This window comes from Schistocerca cancellata, chromosome 11 (assembly GCF_023864275.1).
Source record: "Schistocerca cancellata isolate TAMUIC-IGC-003103 chromosome 11, iqSchCanc2.1, whole genome shotgun sequence".
Classification (NCBI taxonomy): domain Eukaryota; kingdom Metazoa; phylum Arthropoda; class Insecta; order Orthoptera; family Acrididae; genus Schistocerca; species Schistocerca cancellata.
In genome coordinates, this window is record NC_064636.1 from 86,320,064 (window position 1) to 86,332,017 (window position 11,954).

Below are 11,954 nucleotides of genomic sequence, written 5' to 3' on the forward strand. Positions count from 1 at the left end.
ATCATGTGATGTATCTGACCCCAGGAATGTGTCAATAAAGTTTCCCCTTCCTGGGACAATTAATTCACGGTGTTCTTATTTCAATTTCCAGGAGTGTAGAAGATTCAATTTAGAAACAGATAACCAAAACTTAAGCTGGATCCTGGTACGGCTGCATACGACTGAGAGAGTAGCCTACTGGGCACTTTGCATTTCAGCCTTTCAGTACAATGTCAAATATATTAGGGGCACCCAAAATTAGGTGGCAGATACCTTGAATCATATGTTTGAGGATGTTGTTATGTAAGGGCCAAGCCAGACTATTTCAGGGCCACCACCTGTGGAAGCTGTGCAGAGCGGCAAGGGGGAGTGGCAGTGGCTATTTTAACCCAGTTTCCCAAGCTGTTTGGAGATTTAGGGAGAGAACAAGATAGAGACCAGGACTTAAATCCAGTTATCAAACAATTGAGGAGAGGACATGTGATGGAAGGTTGTTGTTGTTGTGGTCTTCAGTCCTGAGACTGGTTTGATGCAGCTCTCCATGCTACTCTATCCTGTACAAGCTTCTTCATCTCCCAGTACCTGCTGCAACGTACATCCTTCTGAATCTGCTTTGTGTATTCATCTCTTGGTCTCCCTCTACGATTTTTACCCTCCACGCTGCCCTCCAATACTAAATTGGTGATCCCTTGATGCCTCAGAACATGCCCTACCAACCGATTCCTTCTTCTAGTCAAGTTGTGCCACAAACTTCTCTTCTCTCCAATTCTATTCAATACCTCCTCATTAGTTATTCCTTCCAAAAGCAGCTGTTGTGTTACCTTACTAAGTATGGCAACAGGTTAAAGACTTGCCTGCCAGGAAAACTGGTGCCTGCCATTTTCACTTACTTCCATCAGTCCTTGTGCAGAGACCATTTGGGTGTGCATGAGACCAAAATTAAAATAAAGGAAAAGCTAACATGGGAAAGAATGGTGTCTGAGATTAAGAGTTTGGTAGCCAAATGCAAGCAGTGTAAGTTGGCTAAGCCAGATACAGGTATAAAAGAAGGGTTATATGTTGCACCAGAGAATTTAAACTAATGGATAAATTATTCATAGATTATCTTGGTCCACTTCCATGCATGAAGAATGGCAATCAATATGTGTTTGTCATTGTAGATGCATTTACTAGGTTTGTGTGGTTGTTAATAAGTAAAGATACTGCGACCATTTACAGCATCTGGCAGTTAGCATCCATCTTTGCAAGTTTTTGGGGCTCGTAAGGAAATGGTTGGTGACACTGCCTCAGCATATACCTCCTGTGTGTTTTGGAGGTTTTGTTTCAATCTGGGAGTTAAGCATATATTATCCTCGACTCTCATTTGCTGAAGGGATCAATCACAATTTGGAATCTGCCTTGATTATTTACCGTTCCTGCAAAATAAGTGGGGCCATTCATTGAGCTGGTTAAGCTTGGCCTTTAACACTGCATACCATGAGTCCCATCAAACAACTCCAGCCAAATTGATGCTGGGATATGATATAAATTCACCCTTAAGTGATCTGTAGTTCCTAAATGATCTGCTGCCGACAATGTCGATCCTAAGAGTCTGTGTGAGAGATGGGAAGCTGCCTGTAAAAATATTCTGATGGCTCATAAAAGGCAAACATACTTTTACAGTGGAGGCAGACATGCAGCATCTGTGGCTGTTGGGGATGTAACATATATCAAGAATTTTTGGTGACAGTGTAAGAGCACAGAAGTAAGGTGCTGAATCTTTTATCCCCAGTCAGCTTCCACATGGAAAATATTCAGACACATCTACATCTACATGATTACTCTGTAATTCACATTTAAGTGCTTGGCAGAGTGTTCATCAAACCACAATCATACTATCTCCCTACCATTCCACTCCCGAACAGCACGCGGGAAAAACAAACACCTAAACCTTTCTGTTCGAGCTCCAATTTCTCTCATTTTATTTTGATGATCATTCCTATCTATGTAGGTTGGGCTCAACAAAATATTTTCGCATTCGGAAGAGAAAGTTGGTGACTGAAATTTCGTAAATAGATCTTGCCGCGATGAAAAATGTCTTTGCTTTAATGACTTCCATCCCAACTCGCATATCATATCTGCCACACTCTCTCCCCTATTACATGATAATACAAAACGAAGTGCCCTTTTTTGCACTCTTTCGATTTCCTCTGTCAATCCCACCTGGTAAGGATCCCACACCGCGCAGCAATATTCTAACAGAGGACGAACGAGTGTAGTGTAAGCTGTCTCTTTAGTGGACTTGTTGCATCTTCTAAGTGTCCTGCCAATGAAACGCAACCTTTGGCTCGCCTTCCCCACAATATTATCTATGTGGTCTTTCCAACTGAAGTTGTTCGTAATTTTTACACCCAGGTACTTAGTTGAATTGACAGCCCTGAGAATTGTACTATTTATCGAGTAATCAAATTCCAACGGATTTCTTTTGGAACTCGTCTAGATCTCCTCACACTTTTCGTTGTTTCGCGTCAACTGCCACCTGCCACACCATACAGCAATCTTTTCTAAATCGCTTTGCAATTGATACTGCTCTTCGGATGACCTTACTAGACGGTAAATTACAGCATCATCTGCGAAAAACCTAAGAGAACTGCTCAGATTGTCACCCAGGTCATTTGTATAGATCAGGAACAGCAGAGGTCCCAGGACGCTTCCCTGGGGAACACCTGATATCACTTCAGTTTTACTCGACGATTTGCCGTCTATTACTACGAACTGCGACCTTCCTGACAGGAAATCCAGTCGCACAACTGAGACGATACCCCATAGGCCCACAGCTTGATTAGAAGTCGCTTGTGAGGAACGGTGTCAAAAGCTTTCTGGAAATCTAGAAATACGGAATCAACTTGAGATCCCCAGTCGATAGCGGCCATTACTTCTTGTGAATAAAGAGCTAGCTGCATTGCACAAGAACGATGTTTTCTGAAACCGTATCAATAGATCGTTCCCTTCGAGGTGATTCGTAATGTTTGAATACAGTATATGCTCCAAAACCCTACTGCAAACTGACGTCAATGATATAGGTCTGTAGTTCGATGGATTACTCCTACTACCCTTCTTAAACACTGGTGCAGGGAGCATTTGAACCAGATTAAGCAGGGTGACATAAAGGGCATTGGCAGGGTAAAAGCTTATGTAAATTCCATTCTGTGGCCATCTTCTTCATCACCCACACTACCACACTCTCCTTTAAGGCAGGGAGGTTGGTACGGTCATATGATTTTTTAGTTCATACTTCTGAGGTGCATACATCCAACTGTATCAATTTCTGCTGTCAGCCCGTATTTATGCAAGAATAAACTGTTCTGTGGTCAGAGGTACCAGGTGTGGATAGTGGTTTTAAGCGTGCACCGGGTGACTTGTGCAGACTGTGGTCTGGGTGATAGAGGGCTGAGTAAGCCATGTTGTGAGAGCTAGTCACATGCTAATTGTGCATGGGAAGTGCATCAGCATTCAGTTTGGAATTCGAACTGGGTCATTTGCTTGGCTGGAACAGTAGTTCATCTATCTGTGTTGCACTCCAGCCACATGCAGGTTCATCCTGTAAATTCAACTGTTTTCAGGTGGCAAGCCTCAGGAAAATTTTTCCTATTTCCTCTGAGATGTTGAACTGAGTGCATTGGCCTTATCATTGACTGTAGTGTCTGCAAATTTACATGTGTGTGTGGCTAATCAGATGCCTTTCTGATACAGATTTTCTGGGGTGTGTAAATCATGCAGAACTGTGTGCATGATATTCTAGAGAAGTGATGTCAGCTTCAGGGCACTTAATGATTGTGGGTACATGTTCCCAGGTTCCAGTGGCCAAAATTTGCATGTAAGGGAGTTTATTAATTTCTGTCAATCAGTTCCATCAATTTTGAACTGTATTGTTTCAAATTGCCTCATATTCAAGAGGCAGACTGGATGTAAAGTTGGTTAAGACTGACAGTGATAATTTGTTGTTTACACAGTTTGTCCTTCAGCTGGGACTGTAGTAAAGAGAGCCATGTACTGATGAATCTGATACTACATCTGCATGTATGTGATTACTCAGCTATTCACAATAAAGTGCGTGGCAGAGGGTTCAATGAACCACCTTCAAGCTGTCTCTCTTCCGTTCCACTCTCAAACGTTGCACAGGAAAAACGAGCACTTCAATATTTCTGTGGAGCCCAGATTTCTCTTGTTTTATCATGACGATCTTTTCTCCCTATGTAGTTGGGTGCCAACAGAACATTTTTGCAATCAGAGGAGAAAACTGGTGAATGAAATTCCACGAAAAGGTCCCGTCGCAATGAAAAATGCCTTTGTTTTGATGATTTCCACTCCAATTCATGTACCATGTCTGTGGCACTATCTCTCCTACTTCAGACTTTGTATTTTTTTGATGTCATCCATTAGTCCCATTTGATGTGGATACCATATCGCACAGCAATACTCCAGAAAAGGGAGGACAAGTGTGTGTAAGCAGTCTCTTTAGTAAACCTGTTGCATCTATTAGTGTTCTGCCAATGAATCTCAGTCTTCGGTTTGCTCTGCCCACTACATTATCTATGTGATCATTCCAATTTAGGGTATTTGTAATTGTAATCCCTATTATTTAGTTGAATTTACAGCCTTCATTTTTGTGTGACTTATTGCATAATCAAAATTTAGCAGATTTCTTTTACTACTCATGAGAATAACTTCACACTTTTTTTATTCAGGGTCAATTGCCACTTTTTGCACCATACAGATATCTTATCTAAATCATTTTGCAATTCATTATGATCATCTGATGACTTTACAAGATGGTAAATGACAGCATCATCTGCAAACAATCTAAGACGGCTACTGAGATCTTCTCCTATGACATTAAATGACTTTCCATCTATTACTATGAACTGTAACCTTTCTGACAGGAAATCACAAATCCAGTCGCACAACTGAGGCGATATTCCATAGGCACACAGTTTGGTTAGAAGACACTTGTGAGGAACATTGTCGAAAGCCTTCTGCAAGTCTAAAACTATGGAATCAATTTGACATCCCCTGTTGATAGCCGTCATTACTTCATGAGTATAAAGAGCTAGTCATGTTTCGCAAGAACGATATTTTCTGAATCCATGCTGACTATGTGTCAATAAATCATTTTCTTCAAGGTACTTCATAATGTTCAAACACAGTATATGTTCCAAAAGCCTACTGCAAATCAACATTAGTGATATGGGCCTGTAATTAAATGGATTACTCCTACTTCCCTTTTTGGGTATTGGTGTGACTTGAGCAATTTTCCAGTCTTTAGGTACGGATCTTTCTGTGATTGAGCTGTTGTATATAATTGCTAAATATGGAGCTAATGTATCAGTTTCTATAGTAATATGTCACATCACCATCAACTTTAATCTTGGCACAATTCAGTGCACCTTTAATCCATACAGACACAGACTCTGATTCATTTACTTTATGAGGATTCCTTGTCCTAAGATCGAACGGCATTGTAGACATATAGTAAGATCAACCACAATCACACTTCACATATCTGAAATGTACGATAAGCAATAACATCTCGGCTATTACAGTGTATAAAGCTATTGTATCAGCATACTCTGGTATACAATCTGGACTGGAAGCCTTGCCTTTATTAAGTGATTTAAGCTGCTTTGCGACACTGGGGATATTTATTTCTATGCTTCTCATCTTGGCAGTTGTTCTTGATTGGCATTCAGGAATATTTACTTTGTCTTCTTTGCTGAAGGAATTTCTGAAAACCGTGTTTAATAACGTGCTTTAGTGGCACTGTCATCAGTTACTTCACCATATTTATCATGCAGTGAAGGTATTGGCCGGCCGGAGTGGCCGTGTGGCTCTGGGCGCTTCAGTCTGGAACGGCGCTGCTGCTGCGGTCGCAGGTTCGAATCCTGCCTCGGGCATGGATGTGTGTGCTGTCGTTAGGTTAGTTAGGTTTAAGTAGTTCTAAGTCTAGGGGACTGATGACCTCAGAAGTTAGGTCCCATAGTGCTCAGAGCCTTTTGAACCATTTTTGAAGGTATTGATTTTGTCTTCCCACTGGTGTGCTTTATGCATGACCAGAATCTCTTTGAGTTTTCTGCCAGATTTTGAGACAGAATTTTGTTGTGGAAATTATTGAAAGCATCTTGCACTGAAGTACGCGCTGTATCTCAAACGTCTGCAAACCTTTGCCAGTCTTGGGGATTTTTCATTCTGATGGAAAGTTGATTTGTGTGTGGCCTCCCTAGTGTATGTTATGCTTCAATGAGTTGTAATTAAATTTTGTTGTTGGTTCTTCTGTAACTACTGTAATGTTCATTTTCTCACTACCGGATTGGTTGAACTGGTGTTAAGTCATTCACGTGCCAGTGTCCCTATGGCCATTATGGTGCACTAACATGAAAAAGTTTTTAAACTTAAGCTTATTTGTTTACAAAGAATACTTTGGATAATTTTAAATTTTTAAACTTGTTGCTTTTAATGTTTTAAGAAAAAGTATGAGTTTTGTGTATACCTTTGTATGCCTATGTATAAACTAGGTAAACCAATAAATGTTCAGCTACTGTACTTAGCTGCTTACTGCACCAGAACCATTGCGTTCTAGCTTGTCCAGCTCCAATGGTTATCTTTCTCTTTTGAATCCATAAAAGAAGGTATCACATTTGTAGATTTGGAGAAAGCATTTTGACAGTGTTGACTTGAATATGCTCTTCAAAATTCTGAAGGCAGTAGGGGTAACATATAGGAAGCAAAGAGCTATTTACAGCTTCTGCAAAAAAACCAGACAGCGATTATAAGAGACAAAGGGCATGAAAGGGATGCAGTGCTTGAAATGGGAGTGAGACAGGGCTGTCGCCTATCCCTGATATTGTTCAGTATTACATTGAACAAGCAGTGAAGGAAACCAAAGAAAAATTTGGAATAGAAATGGAAGATCAGGGAGAAGAAATGAAACTTTGAGGTTTGCTAATGACAATGTAATTCTGTCAGAGACAGCAAAGAACTTGATAGAGCAGTTGAATGGAATAGACAATGTCTTCAAAGGATAACTCGATGTAGTCAAATTAAATCATGTAATGCTAAGGGAAACAGATTAGAAAATAAGACACTTAAAGTAGCTGTCTGGGCAGCAAAATAACTGATTATTTTTGCAGTAGAGAGGATATAAAATGTAGACTGGCAATGGCAAGACAAGCATTTCTGAAGAACAGAAATTTGTTAACACTGGATATATTCATATAATATAATATAGTATAATATATATTAATGTGTCAGAAAATCTCTTCTGAAGGCATTTTTCTGTAGTGTAGCCACATATGGATGTGAAATGTGGATGATAAACAGTTTTGATAAAAAAAAGTATAGAAGCTTTTGAAATGTGTTACAGAAGAATTCTTAAGATGATATGGGTCGATCACATAACTAATGAGGATGTATTGAATAGAACTGAGGAGATAAGAAATCTGTGGCACAACTTGATCAAAGGATCAATGTTGTTCTAACAAGAGCTGATGGAAGATTCAGTTAACATGATCAAAAGAGGTGATCAGTTGATAAGACGCTTTCTTAGGAATAGACATTCAAGGAAGAGAGGAAGACCATCATCTGATGCTAAGGAGAGGCTGAATAAGAAGATGATATTTATAATGCAAAACAGAAAGAAATCTGCAAAAGGCTGTTTCATCTGCAGCAGAAGAAATGAAAAAAAGTGGGAAGAATGAAACCATTTTTTTATTGTGAGATGTGCATGGGGAAGCCTGGACTCCATCCTGGAGAACACTCCAAAAAAAGTATCATACAAAAATTAATTATAAACAAAAACACATACATAATACCAAGTAAAATATGGTAGAAAATAAAATCATCAAGAGAGCTCATATTCAGGTCTTTCTCATTTTAAAATACTATATTATTTCCAGTAATACATTAACCTATTTTCCAGCTAAAATATCAAACATAGGGAGACTATGACTGGCAAAACAATTCGAGTGGAAAGGATGAAAAAATAATTTGCAGAGTAGCTTTCCTGCTAACACATATTCCCACAATCCCACCCTGTGCTACATTGCACTACACTCTTTGCACAGAATCAGACTTTTTTTTTTTTTTCTCCTACAAGACACGTGTTATGGGATTCACCAACCTTTGCCTTAGGTGCTGGCCTCACAATTTGTTCCCAGTTACAGTGTTGTTGTACATTGTAATGAGACATCCTCTAGCATTACTTTTCTATAGTCCGCCCCATTAGCTGAATGGTCAGTGCATTGGAATGCCACGCAGGAGGCCTGGGTTCGATTCCCGGCTGGAGAGGGAGATTTTCTCCCCTCAACGATGGAGTGTTGTGCTGTAGTCATCACCATTTCATCCCCATTGTCAACATGCAAGTCGCCCAATGTGGTGTCACCTTCAACAAGAGTTGCACTTGACGGCCAAACTTCCCGACTGGGAACTCCTGGCCACTGACACACTCATTTCCGTTTCCACTTTTCTTCAACAGTATTATTTTTCAAATTTTGAACAGGTCAGTATTATTTCCTCCAATTGCTAAACATTCTGTTGGCATCCACCTACATAGGGAGAAATGATCATCACGATAAAACAAGAGAAATCGGGGCTCGCACAGAAAAATTTAAGTGCTCATTTTTTCCGTGTACCGTTTGAGAGTGGAACGGTAGAGAGACAGCACGAAGGTGGTTCATTGAACCTTCTGCCAGGCACTTTATTGTGAATAGCAGAGTAATCACATAGATGTAGATGTAGATGCTTTTCTGAAAACTTTCATATATAATTTTATACACAGTATGAGTATAATACAGGGAAACATTCCACGTGAGAAAAATATATCTAAAAACAAAGATGATGTGTGATTACGTAAGCTTTCCCGGTGTAATAAGTCTTGAAAATCTTTTCGGGTTTGCTGCCGGATCCTAAAATCAACTTGACTCGATATTTCGGCGATCCAACTGTTCGCCATCTTCAGGAATGCTGCTCCTGCTGATGAGTCCCGCTGAGAACTGACGCAAGATTGCAATTCAACGTCCTATATAGGCCACCGTTCAGTACACGGCGCATGCGCCGCCCATCACGGTTTCTACCTTTCAAAACAGGGAGGTGGCGCCGCCCTTGGTGAAACATTGCTGGCAGCGATATATCGCAATCCATGCCGAACCGAAGAACGTTCAGTTTTGATGTGAGATAATACGGGATTCCACGTTTTGCTAAGAGGAAACCCATTGTCTCTGTTGATTAAATTATCAGCTAACCTAATTTCAATCGCCTCTTTATAGACACTATCCCAAAATCCGGAAATGTTGGCAATCACAACAGTTTCCTCAAATTTCATTTTGTGTCCCTCATTTAGGCAGTGTTCTGTTACGGCCGATTTTTCCGGCTGTTGTAGCCTCGTGTGACGGCGATGTTCCACACACCTGTCATGCACTGTGCGAATAGAACGGCCAACGTAAGCTTTCCCACATTGACACAGGATTTTATACACTCTGCATTTCCTAAGTCCCAAATCATCCTTCACAGAGCCGAGAAGAGCCCTAATCTTAGAAGGTGGACGGAACACACTCTTAATGTTAAAATTCCTTAAAATTCGTCCAGTCTTAAACGATAAGCCTCCAGCATAAGGAAGAAAGGCCACAGACCTATGTTCCTCTTCGTACGCCTCCGGAGATGGTCCAAATTCCATAGCCCGACGAATCTGTTTCTCGGTGTATCCATTTTCCTTAAAAACAGTCATCAAATGCTCAAGTTCTTGGGTCAAGCTGTCTGCGTCGGAAATGGCATATGCTCTCCGTACCAAAGTCCTAAGGACGCCACTACGTTGGTGTGGTGGATGAAAACTCTTAGGGTGCAGATACCAATCTGTATGTGTCGGCTTTTGGTGAACACTGTGTCCCAAAGTTCCATCTGGTTTTTTATAAACCATTATGTCTAAAAATGGAAGCATCCCATCATTTTCAACCTCCATAGTAAATTTTTGAACAGAATGATGGAGTGGCTATGGGTAGTCCTTTGTCACCCATAGTCGCCAATTTATTTATGGAGGACTTCGAGGCCATGGCACTGAGGACTTCAGCTTTGCAACCAACGTGCTTTTGGAGATACGTGGACGATACATTCTTCGTCTGGCCGCATGGACGTGATGCTCTTAACAGATTTTTGGACCACTTCAATTGTCTTCATCCCCATATCAAATTTACTATGGAGGTTGAAAATGATGGGATGCTTCCATTTTTAGACGTAATGGTTTATAAAAAACCAGATGGAACTTTGGGACACAGTGTTCATCGAAAGCCGACACATACAGATTGGTATCTGCACCCTAAGAGTTTTCATCCACCACACCAACGTAGTGGCGTCCTTAGGACTTTGGTATGGAGAGCATATGCCATTTCCGACGCAGACAGCTTAACCCAAGAACTTGAGCATTTGATGACTGTTTTTAAGGAAAATGGATATACCGAGAAACAGATTCGTCGGGCTATGGAATTTGGACAATCTCCGGAGGCGTACGAAGAGGAACATAGATCTGTGGCCTTTCTTCCTTATGCTGGAGGCTTATCGTTTAAGATTGGACGAATTTTAAGGAATTTTAACATTAAGAGTGTGTTCCGTCCACCTTCTAAGATTAGGGCTCTTCTCGGCTCTGTGAAGGATGATTTGGGACTTAGGAAACGCAGAGTGTATAAAATCCCGTGTCAATGTGGGAAAGCTTACGTTGGCCATTCTATTCGCACAGTGCATGACAGGTGTGTGGAACATCGCCGTCACACGAGGCTACAACAGCCGGAAAAATCGGCCGTAGCAGAACACTGCCTAAATGAGGGACACAAAATGAAATTTGAGGAAACTGTTGTGATTGCCAACATTTCCGGATTTTGGGATAGTGTCTATAAAGAGGCGATTGAAATTAGGTTAGCTGATAATTTAATCAACAGAGACAATGGGTTTCCTCTTAGCAAAACGTGGAATCCCGTATTATCTCACATCAAAACTGAACGTTCTTCGGTTCGGCATGGATTGCGATATATCGCTGCCAGCAATGTTTCACCAAGGGCGGCGCCACCTCCCTGTTTTGAAAGGTAGAAACCGTGATGGGCGGCGCATGCGCCGTGTACTGAACGGTGGCCTATATAGGACGTTGAATTGCAATCTTGCGTCAGTTCTCAGCGGGACTCATCAGCAGAAGCAGCATTCCTGAAGATGGCGAACAGTTGGATCGCCGAAATATCGAGTCAAGTTGATTTTAGGATCCGGCAGCAAACCCGAAAAGATTTTCAAAGATGATGTGACTTACCAAATGAAAGTGCTGGAATGTTGATAGACACACAAACAAACACAAACATACACAGAAAAATTCAAGCTTTCGCAACCAATGGTTGCTTCATCAGGAAAGAGGGAAGGAGAGGGAAAGACGAAAGGATGTGGGTTTTAAGGGAGAGGGTAAGGAGTCATTCCAATCCCGGGAGTGGAAAGACTTACCTTAGGGGGGAAAAAGGACAGGTATACACTCGCACACACACACATATCCATCCGCTCGTTGTGTCTGTATGTGCGGTTGGATATGTGTGTGCGTGCGCGAGTGTATACCTGTCCTTTTTTCCCCCTTAAGGTAAGTCTTTGTGCTCCCGGGATTGGAATGACTCCTTACCCTCTCCCTTAAAACCCACATCCTTTTGTCTTCCCTTCTCCTTCCCTCTTTCCTGATGAAGCAACCGTTGGTTGCAAAAGCTTGAATTTTTCTCTGTATGTTTGTGTTTGTTTGTGTGTCTATCAACATGCCAGCGCTTTCGTTTGGTAAGTCACATCATCTTTGTTTTTAGATATATTTATACACAGTATGTTACATTTAAAGCTAAAATTTATGAAAAGGGATTACATTATAAAATATTTTAGTTTCAATAATATAAGTAGTAGTAAGTACTTGTTCTGAAGGTACAGTTAAAATTATTTTT